Source organism: Leopardus geoffroyi, chromosome X, assembly GCF_018350155.1.
Source record: "Leopardus geoffroyi isolate Oge1 chromosome X, O.geoffroyi_Oge1_pat1.0, whole genome shotgun sequence".
In the NCBI taxonomy this organism is placed as follows: domain Eukaryota; kingdom Metazoa; phylum Chordata; class Mammalia; order Carnivora; family Felidae; genus Leopardus; species Leopardus geoffroyi.
In genome coordinates, this window is record NC_059343.1 from 94,681,376 (window position 1) to 94,692,945 (window position 11,570).

At 39.0% G+C, this 11,570-nt stretch overlaps 1 pseudogene; it reads left to right on the forward strand.

Annotated features, from left to right (window-relative positions):
- The window catches only part of LOC123594426, a 47,815-nt pseudogene extending 40,589 nt beyond the window's left edge, over positions 1-7,226 (forward strand).
- Positions 7,227-11,570: the final 4,344 nt, after the last annotated feature.

Genomic DNA, 11,570 nt, shown 5'->3' on the forward strand with positions numbered 1-11,570 from the left:
CCATCAAGCCCCTAACCATCTGTCCGTTCTAATAGCTATTGTCCATGAATTAGTGTACATCCGTTCTTTAGACCATGTTATTCTTTAGGCCAACTGGGTCTCCAGAGAAACACTGGAGCTTGGAGCTGTGTCCACATGGAAGACTGTCCTCTCTTATTACTCATTAGGGATACTCCCAAGGAGGCTTGTAATGTGACCGTAATCCACCTCTACCTTGTGATAGCATGCTGTCTGACAGCAGAACCTTCTATAAATCAAACGTGAGTTTTCTTCTCCTGAGCCAAGTGATCATGGTGATCTCCTCGTGAGACCATAGGAATCAGCAGCCAGGAGGAGTAAGTACCACTGGAATGTAAGCAAATTATTTGTGACCAACTTGACAGTGGCCCTACATACTCAACGTCATGGCTTGATCAACCAATATCTTTTTTAATGATAGAAAGTTCCATTTGCATAGCTAAATAATAACATAGATCTGTTCCATAATTAAGCCTTCCATCTCTACCAAAGTATGGTTGTCATAATGGAAGTTCTGGGAATGCCTTACTAGAAGTTCCTTTTAAGTGATTTAAGCAAACCAATAGTATCTAATACAGCACTGCTAAAGCCCTCCCATTATTTGAATGGCTTTTCCTGTAAAATTCTCATGAATTAACATTTTTAGTAGAATATTCCCTATGTTAACAGCAAAGAACCCCAATGTGAAATTGCTATATATCCCCAAGAACACATTGGGTTTTACCTAATGCACTAGCCTACATCATTGCTTTCATAGATAAAGCAAAGTTGATGACGGATGTGGACTGAAATGGAAACACCAGCATTATCTCAGCCTCTCAGAGAGTACCCTATCCTGAATAGCAGTCTCCTAGAATCAACTTAATTCACTACAATTGTTGTCACTAGTTTCCTAAGACATTTTTCACGAACCTTTATCCATCATGAAATGCCGAGGAAGACCACCTGATGTGATAAGAAAGGAAGATGTATATAGGACAAACCATTCCATGAAAATGGCTGGAGTCTTGAGGATTATGTCATTCAGAAAGTACAGTTGGTTTCTCTTATATATAAAAGATATATGTGTATGTGTGTGTGTGTGTGTGTATACACATATGTATACGTGTGTGTATATATATATATATCCTTTTGCATAGTTTACATTCACATGTAGCTCTGCGATTTTATAAATGAAAGATTCAGATTTTGAAAGCCAGGATTTGTCCTAGTGTTTCCCCAATCTTGCTTTAATGTATGGAAGCATAAGAGGAGTAAGCAAAAATTTACAGTTTAGGTACTTAATTTTGAGAGACAGAGAGAGCGTGCACGCGCGCGAGCGAGTGGAGGAGGGCAGAGAGAGAGGGAGAGAATCCCAAGCCGGCTCAGCATTGTCAGTGTGGAGCCCAACACGGGGCCCTATCTAACAAACCATGAGATCATGATCCGAGTCGGAGGCTTAACTGACTGAGCCACCCAGGCATCCCAGCAAAAATTTAGAATTGGAGCACCACTATGAAAAAGTGTCCTCAACCCAAGTCTCTCAAAAAAGTTCTCCTACGAATTTTGTGTGTTTATGTGTGAAATGAATTACCGATGTGGCAAGGGAAAAACGTTCAGCAGCAGTCAGTCTGGTACCCAGACTGGAAAACATGGCTATTTGGGCAGCACTTACTTTTTTTTCCCTTAATTTAGTCCAACTTCCTTGCAAAGCATGCCACATTGTGAAAACCCAGTGGGCATAAATCTGCGGTGAGGGCCGGAGAAATCCCACTGGCTGGGTGGGTGTTTGCTTGCAGAGAGAAAATTGACAGAGAAAAAAAAATCTCCTTTACCGAGCGACTTTGCTTCAGGGAGACTAGGTGATGCCGAACAACAACAACAACAAAAAATTGTATATTCATTGGCTGTGTTGGTACAAATGAAAGTGTCAAACTTATCTGTTGGCGGTGTAAATTTACTCTACAGGCAAATAAACTGCAATAATATCAACAGGCCTCACATAAACGGAAGAAAATTGCCTTCGTAGAGTCATATATGCCAAGCCTGATTCAGAACATGGCACATCGCCTTGGAATTGTTTTTGTCTAGGTTGTCCTTCACTCATAAAGATTAGCGGCACTTCACTCATAAAGGTGAGCTGTTGCAGCTACCTTTGGCACACAGACAATGATGTAACAGGAAGCATGATTTATGGATCAAGTCAAGTAGCTTAATTATAGTGGGAGGCTAAGAAAATAGGGTGCTCTGAATTAATTTCTGATTGAGAGACAATTGAATACAGTATGTTTTATGTAGGCCTTATAGCTCTCCAAGTTTCTGAACTATGCTAGTTCACTTTCCCACCTTGCGGGCACACGGTGAACGGTCGTGCAGGACTTTCTGATTCCTGTCAGTGAGTCAATAATTTTGCCAATCACCCTTTTTATCCCAAGACTCTCTTCTACGAACATAATACATATTAATTCACTTAAGACTTTACATAAGGTAGGCCTTCCCGTAAAACCGTATTTTACAGATGAGGACACTCTGGTAAGGGGCGTTAGAACCAACGTACTTTAAATGTAGAGTCCGCATTCTTAACCATTATGTCATGCTGCCCCAAAAGCACAGTATCCAATCACTTAGGTGCTAAATATTGCACGTCTTTGTTTATTTCTTCCTTGGTTTTCAGAACCAGTTGCCATGTCATCATCAGTCCCATACCATCCTTTAAATTGTCATTGCCTCTGACCAACCAATTCTTGGACATTTTCATGTGTTTCGAGAACGAACACAGAGTATTCTGATTCACTGACCCATCTGTCTTCACTCTTCACTGTACTTTATTATATACAATGTTACAAGATTAATCGTTTTGGAACACAACCTGATTTATGTGTCTACACACCTGTTTCTTGCTCTAATATAAGAATCCTTTGGTCTAGCCAAACCTATCCTAATTCCATCCTTGCATTTTGGTCAGGCAGCCCATTTGTACCATTACATTCAATTGGAATGCCTTCCTCTTCTCTACCTACCTAATGGAAACCGATACCCACATTTCAGGTCACATTTTAAGGCTTCCCCAATCTCCATAAAGAATATCAGCCTACAGCACCTATCTCATTACCTACACCAAACATTTGGCTGGGGTGCCGGGGTGGCTCAGTAGGTAAAGCATCCAACTCTTGATTTCAGCTCAAGCCATGATCTCACAGTTCATGGGTTTGAGCCCCTTGGCAGGCTCTGAGCCGACAATGCGGAGTCTGCTTGAGATTCCCTCTCTCCCTCTCTCGGCCCCGCCCTCACTCACGCACAAAGCACATACACACTCTCTCCCAAAATAAATTTTAAAAACTTAAAAAAAAAAACATTTGGCAACCATTCAACTTAAGATAGGTTTAGACAATGTTTAATTGAATATTAATTGGCCCCAAAACACTTAGCAAAAATTTTTCTTTTACCTAAATTCATTTTTCTGGAAGAGAACAGAAAATTCAAGGTAATTTACAATTAAGTTATTTGAGTCTTGTTAAAAGAAGGATTACTATTCTGCCCAGCCAGAGTCCACTTCTCTACTGTATAAAAATTATTTAGTTCTAGGAATTTTTCGTGTTTCACAGTATCCTTTAAAAGTTTAATTGGGGGGGCGCCTGGGTGGCTCAGTTGGTTTAGTGGCTGACTTCAGCTCAGGTCATGATCTCATGGTTCGTGAGTTCAAGCCCCGCGTCGGGCTCTGTGCTGACAGCTCAGAGCCTGGAGTCTGCTTTGGATTCTGTGTCTCCGTCTCTCTCTGCCCCTCCCCTGCTCATGCTCTGTCTCTCTCAAAAATACATAAACATTAAAAAAATTAAACACATTTAAAAAAAAGTTTAATTGGTCTTTTTAAACACTTTTAAATTATTAGCAGTAAATTCTCTGTGTGCTATGAAAAAGCCCTAAAAAGAGTAGAATCTGGAAGTATGAACACTTTCAAATTAGAGAATGACCATAGTCATGGATATTTCAATGAGTGTGTTTTGGAGAGAAATGGGGAATCACAAGATGAAAGATGGGGTCATTAAAATATATATATAAATACACATATATATAAATATATATAAATACATATATATGTATATATAAATACATATATACATATGTATATGTATATATAAATATATATATATATATATATATATATATAATCAACATTCATTTCCAACCTGTGCATATACAAGGATTGTTTATTTGGCTTGCATATGTAGTCAGAATTTATCAATCTTCATCCAATTATAAGCAAAGTGTCCACAAATTTATAAGACTGGTTTGTAATCAACAATACAGAGATCAGGGCAGTATTTACAGTCTTAACAGAATTTACCAGAAAATGTTCTGATCCCGGGAATAAGCTAAGTAACCCTGATAAACATATGGGAGAAAGATCAGTATAGTGAAACCCCATTTTCCGTGAAAAGTTGAAATGTAATTGCCAAAGATCTCTTTTAGGAGGAGCTTTAACTTACAGGAAACATACGTGGTTAAGAAACTTGAATTGTTTTATGTGAGAGGTTAGCATGGAAAAATTGACAGAAAAATGAAATGTCACAAAAAGCAGTACCATTATCTACTGCAGTCTTCATACCTGGTGACAAAAGAGATAATGATTAAAGTTACATTCTCAAAATCATCTGTCACTCCCACAGGTTAACAATTTTCCCATGCAGTAGAAAATGCCTGCTTGATAAACAGATTTGTCATATGTCAATTAAGGAAAACTAAAGATAAAAGCCTTCCAATAATATGCTGGAAAAAATAACATGTTTTGATATTTTAGCATTACTAAAGTTCACATTTCATTTTGGAACTGCCAGGAAAATAATAAAAAGTGCTATGTGAAAAACATGGTCTTTAAATTCAATTTCCCACTGACGTGTTAATGAACTTGAAAAATATCAAAGTATAATAGAAAAAGCACAAGGCAAGTTACAAATAGGGCAAGACGTTTTTAATAGTATACTTCAATGAAAGTAGACATTACTCTTAATATTTTCATTACTGAAATTTTTACAAAGACATTTTCAATTAACAGCCAATCTGGGTTTTTTTCTGTCCATTATATTCTTAGAATTTAGAAAAATTTACCCAGAGACTCAGTAGTGATAACAGTAATCAATACGAACAGGCTTTTCCTGTTTGAATTGAAGTCTCATGTGGGTGTTCCTTGCTTTGTGTAATAAACGTGCAACTAAAAGCGTAGCAGGGTTTTTTTGGTTTTTTTTTTTCATTATTTCTCACTTTAAAAAAGCTTTATTGCTTTTCAGGGGTACCTGAATGGCTAAGACAGTACAGCATGCAACTCTTGACCTCTGGGTTGTGAGTTCCAGCCCCATGTCGAGTGTAGAGATCATTTAAAAATAAAATATTTTAGGGGCACCTGGGTGGCTCAGTTGGTTGAGCTTCTGGCTTTTGGTTTCGGCTCAGATCACGATCTCACGGTTCATGGGATCAAGCCCCGAGTTGGGCTCCATGCTGTCAGCATGGAGCTTGCTTGGGATTCTCTCTCTCTCCTTCTCTCTCTGCCCCTCCCTTCCTTGCTTGTGCTAGCTCTCTCTTCTCTCAAAATAAATGTTAAAAATTTCTTTAAAAGAAATAAAATCTTTTTAAAAATAAGTAACTGGAATTTGAATAAAAACTTGAAAGAAAAAGAAATCAATCAAAATAAAAAAGCAAGAGAAAGTATGTAAATTGTAAGTTGTTTAGTAAGGCAAATAGTCACATTGAGATACTTTTTTTCTTCCTAGTCAGTTCAGATTTTCATATAGAACATTATCCCTTCACAAACAGGAGGTGCTCCATGGATGGAAACTTGCCAGTAACTTTAGCACGAAAACTGAAATCACGTAGGAAATATGGAAATTCATAGAATATTTTCTGGGAAGGATGCAAACACAAGGCATTATACTTTTTAAATTACTTGTTAAATCAGCAACACGTTTCTACTTAAGAACTGCACTACCTCAACCGATGGCTGCCAGAGGGAAGGAGGGTGGGGGTGATGGATGAAGTAGGTGAAGGGGATTAAAAGACACAAACTTCCAGTTATAAAATAAATAAGTCATGGGGATAAAAAGTATAGCATAGGACCTCTGCCGCCACCACAACCACCTCTGACCACACAGTGACTGTGCTGCCCTACTCCATCGTCTGTTTCCCTGTTCAAGGCCATGGGCATGCTACTGGCTGACCAGGGGCAGACCTGGGAGGAGGAGGTGGTGACCAAGGAGGCCTCCTGTCTGTATGGGCAATTTCCCAAGTTCCAAGATGGAGACCTTACCCTGTACCAGTCCAATGAGACACCCGGGCCACTCCCCCGGGCTATATGGGAAGGAGCAGCAGGGGACGATGACCCTGATGGACATAGAGCTTGACGGCATGGAGGGTCTCCGCTGTAAATATGCCATTCCTCATTCATCTACACCAACTATGAGGCTGGCAAGGAGTATGTGAAGGCACTCCTGGGGCACATGAAGCCTTTTGAGACCCTGCCGTCCCAGAACTTAATGGGGGGGGGGGGGTAGGGGGGCGGGGCAGACCTTCTTCCTGGGCAACAGGATCTCCTTTAAGAACTGCAAACTGCTGGACTTGTAGCTGATTCGCCAGGTGCTGGCCCTCCGCTGCCCGGACTCCTTTCCTCTACTCTCCTCCTACCTGGTCGCCTCAGCAACTGGCCCAAGCTCAAGGCCTCCCTGGCCTCCTCCAAACACATGAACCTCCCCATCGGTGGCAATGGGACACAGGGAGGGCTTGTGGCACCCCCAGCAGGAGGCAGGGGCTGCCTGCCTTCCCTGTCCCAGGACCAAATAAATAAATAAATAAATAACGAGAAGGAAAAAAAAAGTATAGCATAGGAAATACAGTTAATGATATTGTAATAATGTATTGTCACAGATGGTAACTACACTCACGGTGAGCATTTCTTCATGTATGTAATTCTCCAACCACTCTGGTTGTGCACCTGCAACGAATATAACATTGAATGCCATGTATATTTCAATAAAAATATATCTCCAACAAAAAGAATTAAAGTGCCTCATGACAATTTTTTCTCAACCTAGGAAGCTACTTTACACTCTATTTTTAATTAGAAAGCAAAATTCTCTTCTCCTAGTAATACTCCTTTATATGGCAGCTATTTGCTTACTGTTATTGGACATTTAAATTCTTTTTCGCTTAAGCCTCTTATTTACTCCTTTACAGATTGCTGAGACCATAATGGGAAAGTTTTTACAAGGTGCTAGCTCAGCAGGAATACCTCAAAAACTGTTCTAAAACATCTCGAACACTGGTAAAGCGGGGAGGGAAGGTTTATCAAAAGAGGGTATGGAGTGTTAAAGCGAGCTTATGAAGCAGATTAAAACAGTCAGAACCTGCAACAGTGGAAATTAATTAGTTTCAGATTTAAGGAAAAATTCTGTAAGACAGTGTGGAAGCACTTCAAATAGGAACTAAGTGAGTTAAAGCGACCAACATTTCCATACATAAATCGAGTTGCATTCAGATATTTATTTTGAAATATTCACACAATTACCAGCTATATTCATCCAAAATTCGGTTTCGGTTACGCAGCTACAGTACCCAGATCGTGAGTTGCAAAGTCCCACCGCAAGGTAGATCTCGCCTGCAGTTATCAAATGCAATTCTCTGCACCACATTTTAAAAACAAGTGTTTCCAGAAGCAGGCAACCAACACTGTGAGTAAGCCTAAAATTCCACGATATGTAGTGTGAGGAAAAGAAACATGGGGGATGCTTGAGGCCCGCTTTCAAATAACTTGACTACCATATAAGGGAACGAACACACTTAAGAAGCTCCATTGGGTAAATCTGAGAGAAATGACAACTCAGTGCGAGGGAACATCTTACGAAAGTCAAAAGGAACGGGCTGCCTCCAGAGGTGGCCAGCAACTCACCACTGGCCATGATCTAGCAGACTAGGGGACAGTTCATCAGAGATGCGTTACTACCGTGAGATTAATTACTCGGTTGTTGTTTCAAGTAAGGAAAATACATAGGGTTAGCTATAAGATCGCACACAAAAAAAGTCCAAGTGATCTTATATGGTTTATCAACCTATCGAAATTTCAAAATCCCTTCCTATTATCAGAGTAACAAATGCATTTTATGAAAATGAGCGTAAGTAATTTGCAAAGTGACTTCATGAATTATTTTTTCCCAAATTTTATTATAATTCTTATTTTTGGTAAAATCTGACTTTTTACAGATTAATCTCTTTTTAGGCCACAGGCCATTGGGGCGTGAATTAACTATATAATTTAGTTATATTAGCTTTATATCAAGAGAGTTATTAATGATTAAGATTATACAGTGGGGAAAAGAAAGTCTCTTCAATTAGTGGTGTTGGGAAAACTGGACAGCCACATGCAAAAGAATGAAACTCGACCCCTGTCTTATACCATTCACAAAAAATCAATTAAAAATGTATTAAAAACTTAAAAGGCGTGGGGGGGGGGAGGGGAGTCCTGGCTGGCTCAGTCGGTGGAACATGAGACTCTTGGTCTTGAGGGTTGTAAGTTTGAGCCCCATGTTGGGTGTAGAGATTATTTAAAATTAAAATCTTAAGAGGTGCCTGGGTGGCTCAGTCAGTTCAGCGTCCGACTTCGGCTCAGGTCACGATCTCGCGCTCCATGAGTTCGAGGCCCACATCAGGCTCTGTGCTGACACCTCAGAGCCTGGAGCCTGCTTAGGATTCTTTGCCTCCCTCTCTCTCTGCCTCTCCCCCATGCTCTATCTCTCTCTCACACACAAAAATAAATAAACATTAAAAAAATTTTTTTAAAGATGAATAGGTCTGAGAATATAATGTATAAAATTGTGACTATAGTTGATAACACTGTATTGAAATTTGCCAAGAAAGGAGAACTTATGTTTTTCACCACAAAAAAAGGTAACTATGAGAGGTTACGGATGGGTTAACTAACTCAATGGTGGGGAACCTCTCACTAGGCATACATATATCAATCATCGTGTTGTACACTTTATATTACAACTGTATTTGTCAGTCATATCTCAATAAAGCTGAAAAACATAATATAATACAATATAAGTCAAAACTGAGTTCTAAAGAAAAGTATGTACTCATCTATAGAGTATTCAAGAATTTTAATTCTCCATTTGTCTTCAAACATTCTAAAATGTTTTCAACTTAGAATTTTTGACAAATTCTTCCAGAAAAGTTCATTGCTTAGCTTGCTGGAGATAGACTAGTTTTAGTGAGTCATGTCTAAAAACAGAGCCAAGCACTGCATGGGAGAAACTAACTTGATTTAGAGCTTTACCTCTAAAAGTTTTGCTACCATTGGGCCAATTTTTTCTTCAAGTTGACCATTTGCCCAAGGGTAACGATGAACATACAACTTAAAGAAAGCTGTGAAACTACATGACCCCGGGGGAGGTGTTGTTTTAGCTCCCTCCAACTCTTGGGCAAATTCTACTTGACGGATAATATTAATAAGTTTATTAAACCTCAACTATGTGCTAGATCTATTGAGTTCCTGGGATGCAAACATGACCTACATATTGACTGTCACTATGCCCCCTGCAGTTCAGTCTAGGGAGAGAGACAGACAAGTGGTAATGGCAATAGAATGCAGTGTGCACCATAATAGAGGCAGGTTGGTTACTCCAGAGATTGTATTTGAACGTGGTCAGGTGGAGACACAAAGAAGAAGATCCAGGCAGAAGAAAGAGGATATAAACAAGCGGATCCCTTGAAAGAAAATGAGTTGTTCTTACTAGGTGAGTGAATTTTATTTGGAGAAGGTTGGGAGATGAGGCCAGAGATACAGTCAAGGGCTAGACCAAGAAGGGATTATTTTTAACTCATAATTAAGAGTTTTAACTTTATCCTATGCGTGCAACAGGCAGCCACTGCCAGATTTTAGAAGCAGTGGGGAGAATTACCCTGAAGAGGTAAGAAAGAGTGGAAGCAGGAAAGGTTCTCGGAAACTCATGCAGTCATATTCTGGGTGAAATATACCATGTTGCTAAAGGGAAGCAGTGGCCCTGGAGATGAAGAAGAAGGGACTGATTTGATATGTTTCTGAAAGTATATCAGGGTTAATGAAACAATTCAAATTTGGGATAAGGGAAAGGACAATGGGACAACATCATGTATGACTCTCTCTCTGAGGCTGTTGGGTTGGTGGAAAAAACATCAACTCAAGATGAACAACTGATTTGAGAATATTATAAAAAATTTTGGTTTTGAGTAGCCTTTCGGGGTTTTGAGGTGCCTGTTAGACATGCATGTGTTTTGGTGAAAGTGTCCAGTAGGATTTGGGATTATAGATCTGGAGTTGGACATTCCTTCCTCAAAATGACTTCTTAATTACCTAGTGTTGGTGTAGTCAAATAGCTGTATAGGTTAAGGCACTTGCCGTCCTGATATACATTTCCAATTTCTGATGATGACACCCTGTAATTAAAGCAAGATATTTTGTTATAATAAAATGTGCACAGAATTACAGGGCTGAAAAAACTTCAGAATTTATTACGCTCTTCTTTTTGTTTTGCATTGAAAACTGTACCTAATGCATTCCCTGAAACACCATTGGCTTCTTTAAAATCTCTGGCATAGATGACTAACAACTCCCTTGATAACGTTGTCTAACATCTCACTAAGCTGATAGGAGGGTTTTGCTAATGCTAGTCTATATCCTTCATGCAGTAAGTGTCTTTCTTTCTGGTCTTATCCTTAGTGGAAATGGAGAGCAGCTGTTTAATGCTAATGGAAAAATCAGCAAATTTAAAATTGTTGAATGCACACTTTAGATTTTAACTGAATTATGAACTTGGCAATATTTGTGAATTTAAAGCATGAAAATATAAACTAGATTCATCACGATATTTTTCCAACTGCATGGTGTGATAAAACAGTGTTCAGAATTCTCAACATTACAAGCTCAAAGCACTGCCCTTGAAACGATGTTCTGTGAATCCTAAAGTGATTAAATATTTTTGGATAAAGTATCTGAAAGTATTTTTAATCCGTACAGATCTCACACGAAATGAGTAGTACTAAAAAATGAAAATAAATCACTATTTGCATTCCTCGTTTGTACCGTCTTTAGAACCTCCAATACTGCATCCATCTATAAAATTTATTGGGACTAGAGGTTTATATGTGTTTTAAATGAAATATTAATACGTTGTAATCATTTTCATGTAATTCCAAAGGGTGAACATCATCATTTTTTGCCATCCTAAAAGCCATATTGATATGAGCTTGCTCATCCTGACATCCACTGATTTCAAGGATGGGTAATAAAGGGAAATAGAAATACGAGAGAAAAATGATTCTTGACTTAAATACAATTCAGTCCCCATTGTTACCCATGACTAACTGAGTCTGAGTCAAAACATTCCCCATCTTCTGCACCTATCTAGCGGCGTGCTTAAGAAAGCAGAGCTATTTGGTCATCGTTAGCTAAAGGTGGACACTTCCAACCTCTTACCTATTTAAACTCCAAAGGAGAAAATTATACAGGGGGGCGTAAATCTTGTGGATGATCTATGTCAAAGTTCGTGGCT